At 45.3% G+C, this 20,155-nt stretch overlaps 1 long non-coding RNA gene across 1 annotated transcript; it reads right to left on the bottom strand.

The window, feature by feature from the left end:
- Window positions 1-9,249: 9,249 nt before the first annotated feature.
- On the bottom strand, window positions 9,250-12,766 carry LOC311232179. Its single transcript, XR_014619925.1, has 3 exons — window positions 12,692-12,766; window positions 12,036-12,156; window positions 9,250-9,978 (listed from the first exon to the last, which is right to left on the bottom strand). It is a non-coding gene; the product is annotated as an uncharacterized lncRNA (long non-coding RNA).
- Between the last annotated feature and the right edge of the window lie 7,389 nt (window positions 12,767-20,155).

The raw sequence follows: 20,155 nt of genomic DNA, 5'->3' as shown, positions 1-20,155 counted from the left end.
AAGGGGTGATAGCATGCGGGTTAAGTGATCATTATATGATATTCTGTTCCCGCAAAAAGCCAAAGCAAAAGGCTGGCTGTCACAAAATGGTCACATCTAGAGACCTCAAAACGTACTCTAGCGAGGCCTTTAACCTTGAACTGAAGAGCCTGGACTGGTCAGATGAACTCAATGGTACACTGGTTGAAGAAACCTGGCTTGGCTTCAAAACCAAATTCTCAACAATACTAAACAACATGGCCCCCCTAAGAACCACCAGGGTAAAAAATCGTGCTGAGCCGTGGATGCACACTGAAATACTGACCGCTATGAAAGCCAGAGACAAAAAATGCTCTGAATTTCATAAAAGTCAGTCAAAGCTTACCAAAAGCACGAGCAGTGAACTCCAAGCCCACGTGACTGAACTCAAACTAGAAAGAAACAGACTAAGAAATGACGTAAACTCCATGATAAAAACTGCAAAAAAAATTTCATCAATGACAAAACTGAGGAAAACAAAAATAAACCATGTGAACTTTGGAAATTACTCAATAATCAACTAGGCTGCAGTAAAAAACTTAAAACCAGGTTCTCAAACATAAACATAAAGACGGACAACACGCTCATCACAGACAAACTGGATGTAGCCAATTACTTAAACACTTTCTTCACAAACATAGCCACAACACTGGTAAACAAACTACCCTCCCACTCAGGGCAGTATGGGGTAGAACACATAGTAGCATACTACAAGAACCTAGGCGTCCACAAAGACGATTTCAAACTGGAAATGGTAACTACAGATGAGGTACTCAATAAAATGAGCGCCCTCCAACCGAACAAGGCCACTGGCCATGACAACATCCCCTCCAAATTCCTCAGAGACTCAGCAGCCGCCATCACCCCAGTCATCACACACATAATAAACCTCTCCATAAAACAGGGACACGTCCCCAAGGACTTCAAAATAGCGAGAGTAACACCCCTGCACAAAAAGGGCAGCAAATTAGACCCAGGCAACTACCGCCCTGTTTCTATCCTTACATCCATCTCGAAAGTCATGGAAAAAATAGTATACGAACAGGTCGAAAAGTACCTTACGGATAAAAATCTAATCTACGAATTCCAATCTGGCTTCAGAACATCCCACTCCACTGACACATGCCTTCTCTATTTGAACGACCACATCAAGCAAGAGGTGGACGCGGGCAAATACTGCGGCATGGTCATGCTAGACCTACAAAAGGCCTTCGACACTGTCAATCACACCATTCTGATTGACAAGCTAAAAGCAATTGGTTTTGATAGTTTATCAGTGAGCTGGATACAATCCTACCTGGAGGGGAGAGAACAGATGGTGGAGGTAAACGGTACCCTATCCCCCCCCCCCTCACAGTGAACTGTGGTGTTCCACAAGGAAGCATACTAGGACCACTACTGTTCCTAATTTATGCAAATGACATGTCGTCAGCTTGTGACTGCAACTTGTTCCTGTTTGCGGACGACACAGCCCTGCTGGTCTCTGACAAGAACAAGTTACAGGTTGAAAAAACCCTCAGCTCGGAACTAGGCAAAATCTGCATATGGCTCGCCGACAACAAACTATCATTACACATGGGCAAAACAGAGTCCATTCTCTTCGGTTCAAATAACAAACTCAGCAAAACAGACGGCTTCTCAGTTACAGTGGGTGACAATATTGTCACAAGGAAAGATGAAATTACCTACCTGGGTTCCATCCTAGAGGCTAATCTTTCCTGTGACAAAATGGCATCCAATGTAATAAAAAAAGTCAATCAACGAACTCGATTCTTGTACCGGATCTCCTCCCTGGTAAACAAGAATACCCTGAAGACTCTGGCAGGAGCACTCATTCAAGGGTACTATGACTATGCTTGCACCTCATGGTACCAAAGCACCTCAAAGGCACTAAAAACCAAATTACAAACATCTCAAAACAAACTAGTCAGACTACTGCTTGACCTGACTCCTAGAACCCACCTCACCCCTGCACACTTTGCCAACCTAGGATGGCTTAGAGTAGACAACAGAGTACAGCAACTTGCAATGGGCCTGGTCTACAAGATACACTACACGACCAAGGTACCCATGTACATGTCAAAATACTTCCCAAAGGTCAGTGAATACCACGATCACAACACCAGAGGGAGCTCCACAAATCATGTAAAACCCAGATTCGGCTCAAACAAGGGACTAAACACGTTTAGCAATTATGCCACAACAATGTGGAACGCCCTACCCAAAGCTGTAAAGGAATGTAAATCACTACCCACCTTCAAAAACACTCTCAAAGAACACCTATGGGAGACTGCAATTCAAAACTGGCCCCTACAAATGTCCTAACCCAGTTGTACAATAAAGACCAAGCATGGCTTTGTCAGTATTCCAATGTACAGCCCCACCCAACCCCACCCCACCTACCCAACCTCCTCCAATGTACAGTTTCCATGTCAAATGTATGTCAGTATTCCAATGTACAGTGTCCCCCCCCCCTACCCAACCCCCCCCCCCCCCACTTCCAATGTACAGCCCCACCCCACCTACCCAACCTCCCCCAATGCACAGTTTCTATGTCAAATGTATATACTCTTCTTCTGGATTTTTTTAGTATCACAAACAGTACTGTATTTGAAAATCTGGTATGTCATAAATGTATAGATGTAGCAGTACTGTCTATCTGTATGTCATGTGTGTCATATGATGAATTGAAAATGGGGGGACCCTGATGGAAACAAGACGAAAGTCTTTCTCAGGTCTGCATCCTCTTAACAATTGTATGTATTGAGCTGTACTGTACTGTACCCATTCTGAAATCTGTTAATAAACTTTTCAATCAATCAATCAATCAACAATGGAAACAAGCCATATTATTGTGTTTATTCGAATCCTATTGGTAAATGGTGACAATGTATACCTGTTCATCCTGTGATCAAATGTATATGTATTATTCCATTCTAAATCAATAAACTATTCTATCTATCTATATATTCACATATATGGAGGGTGCAGAAGATACAAAGATTAAGAGGAAAGACTCATGTTATGTAGTGGGACACCAACCCAGCTAACTTGGTATTGACCTGGCTGAAGCCTCCCCTCCCCCCACGTCCACCACTTAACACCTCCATGTGTTGCAATGCGCAGGACTGCACAGCATCAGGACACCTGGGACAACCCCCCATCCCCCATAGTCAATTGTTTGTGCACTTCGGCACAAAGTATCCTCTCACTGCGTTAGGAACAAATGAATACCACCATGGCATACTGGAATATAACCTGTACCTTTTGAGTATTTTACACCGCGCTGTTTATTATTAAGAAGACAAGTTGGACATGGAAAGAGACGTAAACCAACGTTAGAGGACCAAACCGTCCCGGACGTTCGGTGTTCATGGGAAGATACGTTGGGGGATGTTTTGAAAACGTAAGACATGCAACTAGTAAGTATTTATGTGCATTTGTTTTCTTTATTACTTGTTGTCAACAATTAGTTTTCATGGATTTTTTGGGTCAAAACCATTTGTTTTTAGTTCCCTAGTCTAGCGTTAAATGTAAAATAAAATGCATGTCCACTTCAGTCTAAGTTCTGTTGTCGAGTGTTTTGATCAGATGCGGGGTGGAAAAGCTGGAGCTTCTTCAGAGACTATTAACAATTGTGTGTATTGAGCCGTACTGTCTGTATTGTACCCATTCTGCAGTTTACAGTCAATAGCAGCATGGGGGAGGGGAGGTACACGTATGGCAGAGTAATAGTAGAAATACATAGATATAAGCAATACAATTAGATCTGAAGTTGAAATCATAGTTAAAATACGGCCTCGCAACAAGCGCGTTTGCAAATGGTGGGCTCGAGGAGGGAGGCCTGGTCCGACTCCTCGTGCAGCAGAACACCAGATATGCACACCTTCAAATGAGCAACGGTTCAAAGTTTCATGAATTGCATTTCATTGTCTGTTTAGTTTCCCAGTATATAAACACATTCCCAGTATGAACACGAGGGGACTGTAATGAAATGACATGTTTTCACTTTATGAACACGAGGGGACTGTAATGAAATGACATGTTTTCACTTTGAGGACATTGGTCGTGGAGTTACCTCGCCTACGCTAAGTGCAGTTCGCTTGATTGTCCAGCAGGTGGAGCCAGAGCTCCGTGTGTATCTGCAACGTGAGAGAACAGAACACAAACGGAGATTGGATCGTAAAGTCAACTTGATGTCACCCGCTGAGCGTTCGGTTGAGTTTCCTTTGTCTATATGATTCAAATTAGTAGAAAATATATGCAACTCTATCTCTCTTTTAGGTGTTTTTGAGTTTTGATATTTAGCTCTTGTCCTATTGGAGGGTGGCTGCCACGTGACGCGGATGTGTTGGGAAGTTGAATAGCGTTACATTGTTCTTAAATAATTCCTCTACGGTTACATTTTGTATAAATGTAGACATATCCTTTTATCGGACGCTACACATGTTGCCTGATAGTATTTATCTTACACGTAAGAGATATTATGAATCATCTCTGCATAAACCCACGACCGAGAGTGAGGTGTCTGGGAACGACGCCGCTCCGCCTGACAGTTTAACGGTATCGCTTCTCGGCCTTTTGGCTAAGATCAAGGTCCTCCGCATGGGGGCACTGGGAGGGACAATGGCTAAGGGGGTGATCTCACTTCTGTTTAAGAAGGGGGATGCCACTGACCTTAAGAACTGGCGGCCATTGACCATGCTGTGTGTTGATTACAAGCTTTTGGCGAAGGTTCTCACAGGCCGTCTGTGCACAGCTCTTCCAGAGGCGGTCCATGTGGACCAGACGTGTGGGGTGGCTGGGCGCTCATTGCGATGGAATCTCCAGCTCATCAGAGACGTCATCGCTTGGGCAGAGGATCGGGACCAGCCACTAATGGTGGTAGGTCTTGATCAGGCCAAGGCCTTTGATAGGGTTCACTGGGGTTTTATGTTCAAAGTTTTAGAAAGAATAGGCTTAGGGCGGGTTTTTGTTGGGTGGCTGCGCACCCTGTACACAGCAGTGGGGAGCACAGTTTCTGTCAATGGGCACTTGGGGGAGTTTTTTGGGTTGCACGCAGGGGTAAGACAGGGGTGTCCGCTCTCTCCCCTGCTCTACGTCCTTTATATGGAGCCCTTGGCGGCTGCCATTAGGGCTGACCCGGGTGTGAAGGGTATCCTGGCACCAGGTAGCAGGGGCCAGAGGGTCAAGTTGTCGCAGTATGCGGATGATACTACATTGCTACTGGACAATGATGCGTGTCTGAGACGGTCTTTGGAGATTTTTCAGGACTTTGGACGGGTGTCAGGTGCGGAGCTTAACCGTGCGAAATCCTCGGTTAAGTTCTTTGGGCGGTGGAAGAGTAGGACAGACGTACCAGGAGGGCTGTCGCTATGTGAAGGGGCCCTGAGGATACTTGGGGTCCTCTTTGAGACAGCCCACAGTGCTATGGTCAACTGGACCAGGCGAATAGAGGCCGTTCACAAAAAGTTTGGCCTCTGGAAGGCCAGGAGACTGACCTTTACGGGGAAGGTACTGGTGTTGAAGGTAGACGTGTTGCCATCCCTCCTGTACCTGGCGTACATCTTCCCGATGCCGGCAAGTATGCGGGTGCCGCTTACTCGGCTTGTGTTTCGTTTCATGTGGGGGGGAAGTTATGAATATGTGGCGAGGGCGCGCATGTTGGCTCCGGTTGGGGAAGGGGGGAGGGACGTGCCCCATTTCCCACTCAAGTTGGACTGCGTTTTTGTTTCTTTTCTGCTGAAAGAATTGTCCTCTCCGGTGGTCCATCCATCGGGTTTTTTCCTCCGGTTCTATTTTGCCTACCCGGCAAGGAGGGTCATGGGCACGACCTGGTCCAATTTGGGCCCCCGGGCGGAGCAGATGCCGTGGCATTTCGGCCATGCGGCAAAGTGGCTGCGGACTCATCCTGGGGCTCTGGAAGGGGATGTGGGGTTGGACCAGAGGAGGCTCTATGCTGAGGTGAGACAGGGAGTGACGGCGCCAGCTGTGGTGGGGATACCCGCTACGGTTTGGTTGTCTGTACAAATGCCTGGACTGGATAACGGGCTCAAGGACTTAGGGTGGCTGATGCTACACAGGAGTTTGCCGGTGCGTGAGATCATGCATCGGCATGGCTTGGCGAGATCCCCGGCGTGCCCCAGAGATGGTTGCTTGGAGGACGAGTCTATTAGACACATCATGTGGGACTGTCCTTTTGCAGGGAGGGTGTGGGCTAGGGCATCTGTGTTGATTGGGAGGTTGGAGGGGAGTGTTGGGGTCACATGGGCGAGATTGGAGCGAGGGATTGGTAGAGCGGGGGGGGGGCGTAGGGGGCGTCTCCTGCAATGGTTCATCATGGGCCTTTTTAAGAAGGGGCTGTGGGAGGCCAGACAGGCTCTGGTAAAAAAGGGGGTGGATTGGGGGGTGGAGGGGGTTGTAAGGAGAGTAGAAGGGGACGTGAAGGGAAGGATGCGGTGGGATGTGAAGAGGTGGGGACATCACGCTGCAAGGGAGAGATGGAAGGGGGGTTTAGGTTTGATGGAAGGGATGTAGTGGTTTTGGTTTTTGCTTAGGTAATTGTCTTTGCGGCTACTAAAAAGATGTAATGATTATTACTGTTTAAGGAGATGATGAGCTGTATGTGCATTTGAATTATGATTGTGTAATGATGACTGTTTAAGGAGATGATGATGAGCTGTATGTGTGCATGTCACTTGAATTTCAAGAAGTGAGTCTTTAGTCGACGTTGAAAGATTGGACGGGTTTCGGCTGTCCTAACTGTGTTGGGTAGTTCATTCCACCATTGTGGGGCAAGAACCGAGAATAGGCGGCTTCTCCTTGATGATGACCCTTCCGGAGCTCTGATAGGAGTCTGTCTGAGACTGCTAGAATGGCCTGCCAACAGTCCTGACATCAACCCAATTGAACACTTGTGGGATACGCTTGGGCGTGCTGTTCGTTCTCTAGAGTGACCAACAAGACCACGTTGGCTGACTTGTGACAAATCCTGCTGAGAAGAGTGGAATGCCGCCCCACAGCAGTGTGGCACTTGGGGGAGTTTTTTGGGTTGCACGCAGGGGTAAGACAGGGGTGTCCGCTCTCTCCCCTGCTCTACGTCCTTTATATGGAGCCCTTGGCGGCTGCCATTAGGGCTGACCCGGGTGTGAAGGGTATCCTGGCACCAGGTAGCAGGGGCCAGAGGGTCAAGTTGTCGCAGTATGCGGATGATACTACATTGCTACTGGACAATGATGCGTGTCTGAGACGGTCTTTGGAGATTTTTCAGGACTTTGGACGGGTGTCAGGTGCGGAGCTTAACCGTGCGAAATCCTCGGTTAAGTTCTTTGGGCGGTGGAAGAGTAGGACAGACGTACCAGGAGGGCTGTCGCTATGTGAAGGGGCCCTGAGGATTCTTGGGGTCCTCTTTGAGACAGCCCACAGTGCTATGGTCAACTGGACCAGGCGAATAGAGGCCGTTCACAAAAAGTTTGGCCTCTGGAAGGCCAGGAGACTGACCTTTACGGGGAAGGTACTGGTGTTGAAGGTAGACGTGTTGCCATCCCTCCTGTACCTGGCGTACATCTTCCCGATGCCGGCAAGTATGCGGGTGCCGCTTACTCGGCTTGTGTTTCGTTTCATGTGGGGGGGAAGTTATGAATATGTGGCGAGGGCGCGCATGTTGGCTCCGGTTGGGGAAGGGGGGAGGGACGTGCCCCATTTCCCACTTAAGTTGGACTGCGTTTTTGTTTCTTTTCTGCTGAAAGAATTGTCCTCTCCGGTGGTCCATCCATCGGGTTTTTTCCTCCGGTTCTATTTTGCCTACCCGGCAAGGAGGGTCATGGGCACGACCTGGTCCAATTTGGGCCCCCGGGCGGAGCAGATGCCGTGGCATTTCGGCCATGCGGCAAAATGGCTGCGGACTTATCCTGGGGCTCTGGAAGGGGATGTGGGGTTGGACCAGAGGAGGCTCTATGCTGAGGTGAGACAGGGAGTGACGGCGCCAGCTGTGGTGGGGATACCCGCTACGGTTTGGTTGTCTGTACAAATGCCTGGACTGGATAACGGGCTCAAGGACTTAGGGTGGCTGATGCTACACAGGAGTTTGCCGGTGCGTGAGATCATGCATCGGCATGGCTTGGCGAGATCCCCGGCGTGCCCCAGAGATGGTTGCTTGGAGGACGAGTCTATTAGACACATCATGTGGGACTGTCCTTTTGCAGGGGGGGTGTGGGCTAGGGCATCTGTGTTGATTGGGAGGTTGGAGGGGAGTGTTGGGGTCACATGGGCGAGATTGGAGCGAGGGATTGGTAGAGCGGGGGGGGGGCGTAGGGGGCGTCTCCTGCAATGGTTCATCATGGGCCTTTTTAAGAAGGGGCTGTGGGAGGCCAGACAGGCTCTGGTAAAAAAGGGGGTGGATTGGGGGGTGGAGGGGGTTGTAAGGAGAGTAGAGGGGGACGTGAAGGGAAGGATGCGGTGGGATGTGAAGAGGTGGGGACATCACGCTGCAAGGGAGAGATGGAAGGGGGGTTTAGGTTTGATGGAAGGGATGTAGTGGTTTTGGTTTTTGCTTAGGTAATTGTCTTTGCGGCTACTAAAAAGATGTAATGATTATTACTGTTTAAGGAGACGATGAGCTGTATGTGCATTTGAATTATGATTGTGTAATGATGACTGTTTAAGGAGATGATGATGAGCTGTATGTGTGCATGTCACTTGAATTTCAATAAAAAAAAAAAAAAAAAAAAATCTGTTATCAGTTTAATATCTGATACGTCCCCTACCCGGGGACCATATATTAAATTGATTTTTGGAGCAGGGAGATGGAAAAGGGGCTTGCTCCGTCCACTCCACGCATCGACCTGGTATTGCAGTACCTCCAGGAACGGTGCACCCCCCTAACTTTGTCAAAATAAATGTCACCAAATCACGGTCATGGATTAATGCTGCGCTGAGAGCTTGTCCCGTTTGCATCAACATACCTCTGACATTAATACAAAATAAATACAGATCTCGCCTCAGAGTAGAAGCCGATCTGCGCCTCTTTCTCAGCACAACGCAGCCACGTATCATGGAACTATATGTTCAAATGTACAAGCACACCCTTCCCATTAAGTATCGTTTTTGTTTATTTTTTAAAAGCGCATGTGAATGCATTAAAAAAAAAAGGGGTTCTGCCAACATTTTGGCTAAATATTCCTAGATCGTTTTATAAATGTGTATACAGAAACAATTCCATTTGATAATATTCATTCATTTCATTAATGACATTGTGCTGTAATTTTATTTGCTAATAAATATGCACGATCAAGTTCCAACAACGTGTGCTTTTAGTTTGATATTGAAATGACACGATACACGTGTGTGGGGTCGCCAAAAGAAATCCTAAATAAAATGGGGTCGCGGTATGAAAAAGTTTGAGAACCCCTGGTCTACCCAAATGTTCACTGTTTACTGTGAGTGATTAGTGCCAAATTTCCCTCGAGTTGAATAAAGTATTTGTATTCTATCTAGGAAGCACATCTCGGTGGACGAGATGGTGGCGACCAAGGCCAGAATCGACATCAAGCAATATGAAGGCTTCTGGAGGTCCATGTTGCGTCTTTGATGGCGGCCAGGGTGAGCCAGAGCTTGGCGAATTCGGATGGTGTTGTTCTCTTCCGGCTCACCCCGTACAGGACCGTTTGTGGGTCCAGGACCCCCTCTGCTGGTAAGTACGGGAATTGCTGGGAGCCGGCTGTTGCCCACTGGTTTACGGCAGCGCTGTACTCCCAGAGCAGATGCCTCACCGACTCGGGAGCGCCACAACCCGGTCGGGGGCAGGTGGCACTTGCTGACATGCCCCGGGAGTGCATGACGGACTTGACCGGGAGGATCTCATGAGCCACCATCCACGACAGGTCCCGCAGTCTGTTTGAGAGAGCGGGATGGTTCACGTTGCGCCAAACTGGAGGGCTCGCCGATTCCTGGTTCCCGCTCCTGCACAAGAGAGAGAAGAGAGCGAGCGGTGGTTAGTTAGAACGTCCAGTTCTTCTCCTTCCAAGTTCAGGCCCCTTTTTTTTTTTTTTTCTCTTCGTCATTGGCATTTTATTACATGTGTTTATATCATATACAGTACAGTAAATGTGGTTCAAATTACAGAAGCCATTACACTGTCATTAAAAACCAACAAATATTACCCCTAGTAGGTCCCCTACTGGCTGTAACATGCCACAGGGATTTAAATAACCCAAACATATTGAGGGGAAATGGCATATATGCAACAAACTATGTTGGAACTATGGAACTATAGTTGGAACTATATTGTTGTGAATTTAAAATACATTTGACATTTTGTTAAGTACTGCATACAAATTTCTTTACAGTTTGGTGTTTAAAAATCATGCAAATCTAGAAAAACTAGGAAAGCTACCGTACATTTAGTAGTAGAGTAGTATTCATAGATATAGTAGATTTCAACTTGAATTCACTGCACAGTACAAAAATACATTTGACATAAAGTGTATTTTCCTCTGCCACGTACTGAGACAACTGCACAACAATAAGGAGAAAAAGGCATAACAGTGCAGCAATATTACAGCAAGTCAGCATAGCGTGGTCTGAAAAGAAAACGGGGGTTAATCTAGCATCGGTTGGTGGGCAGTCCCGTGTAAAAACAGTCAATGCGAGAGGCTTTGGTGTAGGGCTGGGCGATATGATATAAATATCGGGTACAGTTCATTAACAATACACTTTTTCAACGTATCGTGATGTTTTGCCCAATAGGATTGTGTCGCGTCAATCTGGTCCACACGTTACTCGTTCATATCTCAGCCTGTGTTGAGATATGCCCATTCCGCGGTCTGTTAATAAAGTTTTCAATCAGACAGATGTATGGAAACACTTTTATTATAACATTCGTTGAGGTAAAATCATTATGGCTCATTTAGTCATCCTGTGGTGCACTGGTCTACTAGTCGGTTGCGGGGAGCTAATGTAAGTAGCTTTGTTGATGTCAGCACACCGGACATTCAGGAAGTCAAAAACTAATGGCGCTTGCCGATTGGTGCTAAGAACAGCAGGGCGGGTGCAAGCGGTGTGACGTAATTGGCAGACTCGACTGTCAATCAAAATTATTCTGTTGTCCGTCAGAATGAATGAATGAGAACTTTATTAACATATTGCAGAATGGGTACAATACAGTACAGGAGGATGAAGACCAGAAAAAGACTTTCGGCTTTTTTACATAAGGGTCCTCCATTTTCAATTCATCAAAACATTTAGAGACATACAAATATACAGTAGTTTCATAAAAATGCTAAAATGCTATTGATTGATTGATTGATTGATTTAAAACTTTATTAACATATTGCAGAATGGGTACAGTACAGCTCAATACATACAATTGTTAAGGGGATGCAGACCAGAGAAAGACTTTTGTCTTGTTTACATCAGGGTCCCCCATTTTCAATTCATCATATTTCATATCTAAATCATATAATATCTCATTGCTAATTATATGCAATATATTATAATCTAATAATCCAATATATAATATAAAAATGCTAAATGCATGGGTATTTTATTTTGTCTTTAATGTTAGCTTGCAAACTCAAATACTGTCTTGGTAAGCCTCATAATGAATCGTTGGGGTATCGTGTATCGCCGAAAGGTCAGAAAATATCGTGATATCATATTTAGGCCATATCGCCCAGCCCTACTTTGGTGCCGTCACCACTGAACCAGGTGAAGCCCTCCTCTCTAGGATGCACGGTTCTAAAACAGTCTTGTAGTTTAAAATCCTTCCATATGCCCTGTAATAAAACCGATGTTTTATCTAGTTTAAAATCATCCCCTGCTCCCCTTCTGTCTTTTTTTGATAGTACACAATTAAAATCGCCTCCTACCACTAATGGAGCCCTACCTAGCATGTGGGACTGCCGGTCTTTTAAAAGGTCATGTCTGTCGTTTTTGTCGTTAAAACCATAAGTGTTGAGTACGTTAAAATCCTTCCCCATGTAAGTCAGGTGTGCTAAAATTGCCCGTCCGTCTCTCACCACAGTGCTGCCCTTCACCAGAACCAAGGGGTTTTTGATTAAAATGGCCACTCCGTCTGCTTTATTAAAATTTGACCCGCTCCACATTGAGGTACCGGGTGGCCATTTCCTCTCCCAGTTGCTGTAGTTTAAAAAGAAAAAGGCAGATTACATTCTTGTAATAAAAACACATCTGAATTAAAATAGTTTAGGAAGGTTAAAACAGTTTGGGCTCTAACTCCTGACCTCACACTTCTCACATTAAGGGTGGAGATGTAACCAGGAGGCTTAGGGCATATAACCGACAGACACAGCAATTATATGTAATATAATTATCTTTATTGAATGCCATGTTAAAAGAAAGAGTAAGTTGAATTTCATACAAAACTATCACCATGTATAAATATGTACAGAGAGACGGACTGAATTCACATACACCCTAACCTGAAGTAGCTAAAACAGTGACCACCTATTGACAAGGACCACCACCTGTCATGACACAGAAATTACACAATGAATATATTAACATCTCATATCACAACAATGAACATTGAAGCATGACAGTAATTCAAGACCCTTAGTATATTAAATACTGGCTGTTGCACACTACAAGACAAACATTTAATAAGTTAATAACACACCGGTACTGCAAACGAACGAGAGAGAGCTAGACTCACAGTTTAACGAATGAGTGAGACACCCGGCGCCGCACACACACAGCCGGACCACAATGGTACATCTATTTCCCCAGCCTGAGGGAAATCAGGACGGGTCGTCTATATTAGTATTTATCCCACACAGCCTGTGTGTGTAATATGCATGTGTGCAACTCATAAAAGTGAGCGATACCTTTGTATCGCCAGGCGTAAGCACAACGCCTCGCCTCTTCACCGTTCACTGTCTGGCGTTCCCTAAGGGAGACCATACACAGTATAAATACCTAAACAGTGCACACCAACCTAGCGACATGATAATGCACTCCGCTCTATAATATAGTTAAGTTACTCACCAGGACTCTCTCTCGCCCCGTAACAGGGGAACCAGGTGCGGGGAAATGTTTGCTGCTGTCACCGTACACACACAACTAGGAAGTGTTTGTTCCAGCCGCCATCCGGTCAGGCTGAAATACACGCTGACGTCAGAGCCACACCCACAATACCCCCAGCTGGCCACATACAGTACAGTAAATGTGGTTCAAATTACAGAAGCCATTACACTGTCATTAAAAACCAACAAATATTACCCCTAGTAGGTCCCCTACTGGCTGTAACATGCCACAGGGATTTAAATAACCCAAACATATTGAGGGGAAATGGCATATATGCAACAAACTATGTTGGAACTATGGAACTATAGTTGGAACTATATTGTTGTGAATTTAAAATACATTTGACATTTTGTTAAGTACTGCATAAAAATTTCTTTACAGTTTGGTGTTTAAAAATCATGCAAATCTAGAAAAACTAGGAAAGCTACTGTAACAGAGGCAACTCGCCCCTGCCACGACTTCGACCATGCCTTGAGTGGGAGTCGAACCCCAGGCGTCCGCACTGCGGGCGACATCACAAACCGCTGCGCCAAGAAAGGAATTCCCTCCTAAGCGCTCAGTTTGGATGCCTCTGGGGAGTGAGTTTTACACCCGTTAACACTACCGTACATTTAGTAGTAGAGTAGTATTCATAGATATAGTAGATTTCAACTTGAATTCACTGCACAGTACAAAAATACATTTGACATAAAGTGTATTTTCCTCTGCCACGTACTGAGACAACTGCACAACAATAAGGAGAAAAAGGCATAACAGTGCAGCAATATTACAGTAAGTCAGCATAGCGTGGTCTGAAAAGAAAACGGGGGTTAATCTAGCATCGGTTGGTGGGCAGTCCCGTGTAAAAACAGTCAATGCGAGAGGCTTTGGTGCCGTCACCACTGAACCAGGTGAAGCCCTCCTCTCTAGGATGCATGGTTCTAAAACAGTCTTGTAGTTTAAAATCCTTGCATATGCCCTGTAATAAAACCGATGTTTTATCTAGTTTAAAATCATCCCCTGCTCCCCTTCTGTCTTTTTTTTTATAGTACACAATTAAAATCGCCTCCTACCACTAATGGAGCCCTACCTAGCATGTGGGACTGCAGGTCTTTTAAAAGGTCATGTCTGTCGTTTTTGTCGTTAAAACCATAAGTGTTGAGTACGTTAAAATCCTTCCCCATGTAAGTGAGATGTGCTAAAATTGCCCGTCCGTCTCTCACCACAGTGCTGCCCTTCACCAGAACCAAGGGGTTTTTGATTAAAATGGCCACTCCGTCTGCTTTATTAAAATTTGACCCGCTCCACATTGGCCATTTCCTCTCCCAGTTGCTGTAGTTTAAAAAGAAAAAGGCAGATTACATTCTTGTAATAAAAACACATCTGAATTAAAATAGTTTAGGAAGGTTAAAACAGTTTGGGCTCTAACTCCTGACCTCACACTTCTCACATTAAGGGTGGAGATGTTGAGGGTCATGAGTATTGTTAAAAACAACAGGAATGACATTTTAAAAGAGAATTAAAAGACTACAGTTAAAAACACTAATTTCTGTTTTTGTGAAGTCAGGCTTCTCCTCCTCTCCAAGCAGCTGGGAGGGGAGTTTTTGCCTTCTTTCCCCAAGAAGGCTTTGTCATGGCGCCGTTCTTTTGGGGTTGACTGTAGCTCTATGCTTATAAAGGAAACTGTATTTGGTGAACTGGAGCCGAGAGGGGAGACTCTCTTGAACGTCTCCATGGGGGGCAAGCCGTTCTGGCTCTTCCCCTCTTCTCTGGGGCTGAGTGTGAGTCAGCCTCAGGGCTGGTCAGTTCATCTACAGTTCTCTTAAGGTTGGGCTGGGCGGGGGGGAGGGAGTTGTCGCTGGACTCTTCCTCAACCTGTCCCTCATCCTGTCTCTCAGAACATAGTTCTACTGACTCCATTGTCCCTGTTGTGTCTGTTCCTGAACTTATGACCTCAACCTCGCCCTCAACCTCACCCACTTCCTCAAGTCCAGCTCCACCTGAATCACCCCCTCTCCTTCACTCTTGCTTTCTGGTGGGGTGATTTCAGGCCCCTCCCCCTCTCCTGCCTCCTGTGCCTCCTCTCCTCCAACCACAGGGTTTGGCAGGAGATTTGAATTTCCCAGCCCTTCCTTTTCAATTAGCACCTTTTCAGTTTCTTTTCTGGTTTGTTCTACCACCTTCTCGATTTCAGTGCATGTTTCTCTTGTAGTTTTTAATTTGTTGGCAAAGGACTTTGGGCAATCTCTGAAGAGGTGGTCTGTTTCTCCACAGAGATTGCACTTTCTGCCATTGGTACATTCATTAAATGAGTTTGGTGTTTAAAAATCATGCAAATCTAGAAAAACTAGGAAAGCTACCGTACATTTAGTAGTAGAGTAGTATTCATAGATATAGTAGATTTCAACTTGAATTCACTGCACAGTACAAAAATACATTTGACATAAAGTGTATTTTCCTCTGCCACGTACTGAGACAACTGCACAACAATAAGGAGAAAAAGGCACAACAGTGCAGCAATATTACAGCAATATTACTTCAACAACCCTTCATACCATCAATGCCTTTATAGCAGCAAATACAGTAGTGTAAGATCCTGATCAAACTGGCCAGTATCACGTCTTCGTCTGTTTGGCCCTCCATCCAATTCCTCTGCGTTGTGTCATTTTAATGGTCCTGACGTCTCAGATACTGGCAGATAAGATCCTTATCTCCCCCGTTAGTACAATCCATAAACCATAATAATTCTCCACCTCCGTAAGAATTCGACACTTCGACACCGTGAGATACCTTATGAGGAAAAGCGTTGTTTTATTGCTATAAACAGAACCTCATAATCAGATGTTGTCAGATGTTATCAAATTGTATCGTCCTTGAAGTCTATTCTAATGATCTTTCGGTGTGTTCGTCTATCGTCCTTTTATTCAGTCCAATAGTGGTCAGGCCGGTTCGTTAGCCAAGACCATCCTCGTGGTAGCCGAAGCTACTGGTGATGTGGCATTCTCCCCCCCCCTCTCTCTCAATGGGGAGAGAGTGTCTGTGTGATCTCAGTCCTACTCGCTCTTGGTCAGTTTCTAGTCTGAGTCAGATTCTAGTCTGCCCTCCACCCGGAAACACCGTTCGACTTATAGATGTTCGTCGTCGCAACGACGGCCCCGCCTTCTGGTTGTCATGCGACGTGTTGTCATGACAACTGCTAACCTTTCACACCATTTCACGTTTCATTACTGTTGCATTAAGATGAACCCCTCTCCCTCGCTCTGGGCCTACAGTACACTCTTATCAGTTTGTTCCTGCAAGGAATGCAAAACATTGGGCTGGCTGCTAAACATTCTGCAGTGCTGGCTACTGCCTCTTCTTCTATCACCGTTTTCTAAAGCGAACCATGCACATTTCGTTACCACCGTTTTAGCTGTGGTCATCTCTCCCCAATCTATACATCACATACATTGAAAAAGCACCCCAAATCTCAGTAGGTACCCACATAACACTATCCATATTATATTATTCATTGTATATAAATGTTTTGGTCAATAAAAAACATGTACATGTATGCTAAATACATACTATTTTCTCACATTAAGGGTGGAGATGTTGAGGGTCATGAGTATTGTTAAAAACAACAGGAATGACATTTTAAAAGAGAATTAAAAGACTACAGTTAAAAACACTCATTTCTGTTTTTGTGAAGTCAGGCTTCTCCTCCTCTCCAAGCAGCTGGGAGGGGAGTTTTTGCCTTCTTTCCCCGAGAAGGCTTTGTCATGGCGCCGTTCTTTTGGGGTTGACTGTAGCTCTATGCTTATAAAGGAAACTGTATTTGGTGAACTGGAGCCGAGAGGGGAGACTCCCTTGAACGTCTCCATGGGGGGCAAGCCGTCTGAGAACGTTCTGGCTCTTCCCCTCTTCTCTGGGGCTGAGTGTGAGTCAGCCCCAGGGCTGGTCAGTTCATCTACAGTTCTCTTAAGGTTGGGCTGGGCGGGGGGGAGGGAGGTGTCGCTGGACTCTCCCTCAACCTGTCCCTCATCCTGTCTCTCAGAACATAGTTCTACTGACTCCATTGTCCCCATTGTATATGTCCCTGAACTCATGACCTCAACCTCGCCCTCAATCTCACCCACTTTCTCAAGTCCAGCTCCACCTACTGGCTGAATCACCCCCGCTCCTTCACTCTTGCTTTCTGGTGGGGTGATTTCAGGCCCCTCCCCCTCTCCTGCCTCCTGTGCCTCCTCTCCTCCAACCACAGGGTTTGGCAGGAGATTTGAATTTCCCAGCCCTTCCTTTTCAATTAGCACCTTTTCAGTTTCTTTTCTGGTTTGTTCTACCACCTTCTCGATTTCAGTGCATGTTTCTCTTGTAGTTTTTAATTTGTTGGCAAAGGACTTTGGGCAATCTCTGAAGAGGTGGTCTGTTTCTCCACAGAGATTGCACTTTCTGCCATTGGTACATTCATTAAATGAGTTTGGTGTTTAAAAATCATGCAAATCTAGAAAAACTAGGAAAGCTACCGTACATTTAGTAGTAGAGTAGTATTCATAGATATAGTAGATTTCAACTTGAATTCACTGCACAGTACAAAAATACATTTGACATAAAGTGTATTTTCCTCTGCCACGTACTGAGACAACTGCACAACAATAAGGAGAAAAAGGCACAACAGTGCAGCAATATTACAGCAATATTACTTCAACAACCCTTCATACCATCAATGCCTTTATAGCAGCAAATACAGTAGTGTAAGATCCTGATCAAACTGGCCAGTATCACGTCTTCGTCTGTTTGGCCCTCCATCCAATTCCTCTGCGTTGTGTCATTTTAATGGTCCTGACGTCTCGGATACTGGCAGATAAGATCCTTATCTCCCCCGTTAGTGCAATCCATAAACCATAATAATTCTCCACCTCCGTAAGAATTCGACACTTCGACACCGTGAGATACCTTATGAGGAAAAGCGTTGTTTTATTGCTATAAACAGAACCTCATAATCAGATGTTGTCAGATGTTATCAAATTGTATCGTCCTTGAAGAGTCTATTCTAATGATCTTTCGGTGTGTTCGTCTATCGTCCTTTTATTCAGTCCAATAGTGGTCAGGCCGGTTCGTTAGCCAAGACCATCCTCGTGGTAGCCGAAGCTACTGGTGATGTGGCATTCTCCCCCCCCCTCTCTCTCAATGGGGAGAGAGTGTCTGTGTGATCTCAGTCCTACTCGCTCTTGGTCAGTTTCTAGTCTGAGTCAGATTCTAGTCTGCCCTCCACCCGGAAACACCGTTCGACTTATAGATGTTCGTCGTCGCAACGACGGCCCCGCCTTCTGGTTGTCATGCGACGTGTTGTCATGACAACTGCTAACCTTTCACACCATTTCACGTTTCATTACTGTTGCATTAAGATGAACCCCTCTCCCTCGCTCTGGGCCTACAGTACACTCTTATCAGTTTGTTCCTGCAAGGAATGCAAAACATTGGGCTGGCTGCTAAACATTCTGCAGTGCTGGCTACTGCCTCTTCTTCTATCACCGTTTTCTAAAGCGAACCATGCACATTTCGTTACCACCGTTTTAGCTGTGGTCATCTCTCCCCAATCTATACATCACATACATTGAAAAAGCACCCCAAATCTCAGTAGGTACCCACATAACACTATCCATATTATATTATTCATTGTATATAAATGTTTTGGTCAATAAAAAACATGTACATGTATGCTAAATACATACTATTTTCTCACATTAAGGGTGGAGATGTTGAGGGTCATGAGTATTGTTAAAAACAACAGGAATGACATTTTAAAAGAGAATTAAAAGACTACAGTTAAAAACACTCATTTCTGTTTTTGTGAAGTCAGGCTTCTCCTCCTCTCCAAGCAGCTGGGAGGGGAGTTTTTGCCTTCTTTCCCCGAGAAGGCTTTGTCATGGCGCCGTTCTTTTGGGGTTGACTGTAGCTCTATGCTTATAAAGGAAACTGTATTTGGTGAACTGGAGCCGAGAGGGGAGACTCCCTTGAACGTCTCCATGGGGGGCAAGCCGTCTGAGAACGTTCTGGCTCTTCCCCTCTTCTCTGGGGCTGAGTGTGAGGCTATGGTTAGACTAGTGTATTCCTGGCGTTTTTTTATACGTTTTTGACGACGTTTCATGTCCTATCTACACAGAAATGCGTTTTTTGGCGTTTTTTTGTGGATACGGCTGAAACGCAAAATTGTGTTTGCGTTTGGAGATACGCAAAAAAAACGCTTCGACAACAGCGTGTAGTCAGCACGGAGCAGTTGTTGCGAAAACGCCCATGCGCAGTAGATACCATCTGCGTGCCCTTCCTGTGTACAGTGTGTGTGTTTGGGACAGAGCTCCGTGTCCCAAATAGCTTCAGCTACCATGTGTTGTCAAGTTATTGTTATAAGGACCCCAGTCCAAGCTACAACAGTCTGCATTCCCTTAACAATTGTTTGTATTGAGCCGTATTGTATTGTACCCATATGCAATATGTTAAATAAAGTTTACATCCATTCATTCTGCTAGCATTACCGATTGCATGAGCAGCTGGCTAACGTGAGCTATCAGGATTCAGACCCTGTTAGCTCAGAGTTCCTCTTTCAACTTAAGAAGCATTAAACAAAATGGCCCAGTCATCTATTCACCTTTGTTTAATACAGACAGGGTTGTCTCTAATGTTATCTAACTACTGATAGCTCGCGATATCATCAGTTTTGATGCTGGCTAAGTAGCGTGAGCTAACGTTAGCTTCTAGCCACAATGCTATATTGTTATAATGGCATACTCCATTGACGTTAGCATGCAGCTAACAATGCTACAATGCTACCGATCGTTTTTTAGCCTAAACTATCCGCTCTTGGTGGTCACTTGTGTTGATGTTAGTTTTGTTTCATCAACAAATGACAGGCAGAACACACAGTGAATGTATCCGTTTTGTTTATTGCACTTTTATTAGGCTTTGCTGAAAAATTATTGCTGCATTGAGTAAAGCAAGATGGTGGCGCGGCATAGGCGCCTGCCTTATTGACATTTTCTTTTGCTGGAGCTTCCACCAGGAACTGTATTGGCACATTCGTTCTGATTGGTTGAAATTGCCTTCATGTTTGCCACCTACTGCCACCTACTGCTTT

This window comes from Notolepis coatsorum, assembly GCF_963971535.1.
Source record: "Notolepis coatsorum genome assembly, chromosome: 7".
NCBI lineage: Eukaryota > Metazoa > Chordata > Actinopteri > Aulopiformes > Paralepididae > Notolepis > Notolepis coatsorum.
The sequence above is the reverse complement of the archived record's forward strand: the minus strand, read 5'-3'. Positions and strand labels throughout refer to the sequence as shown.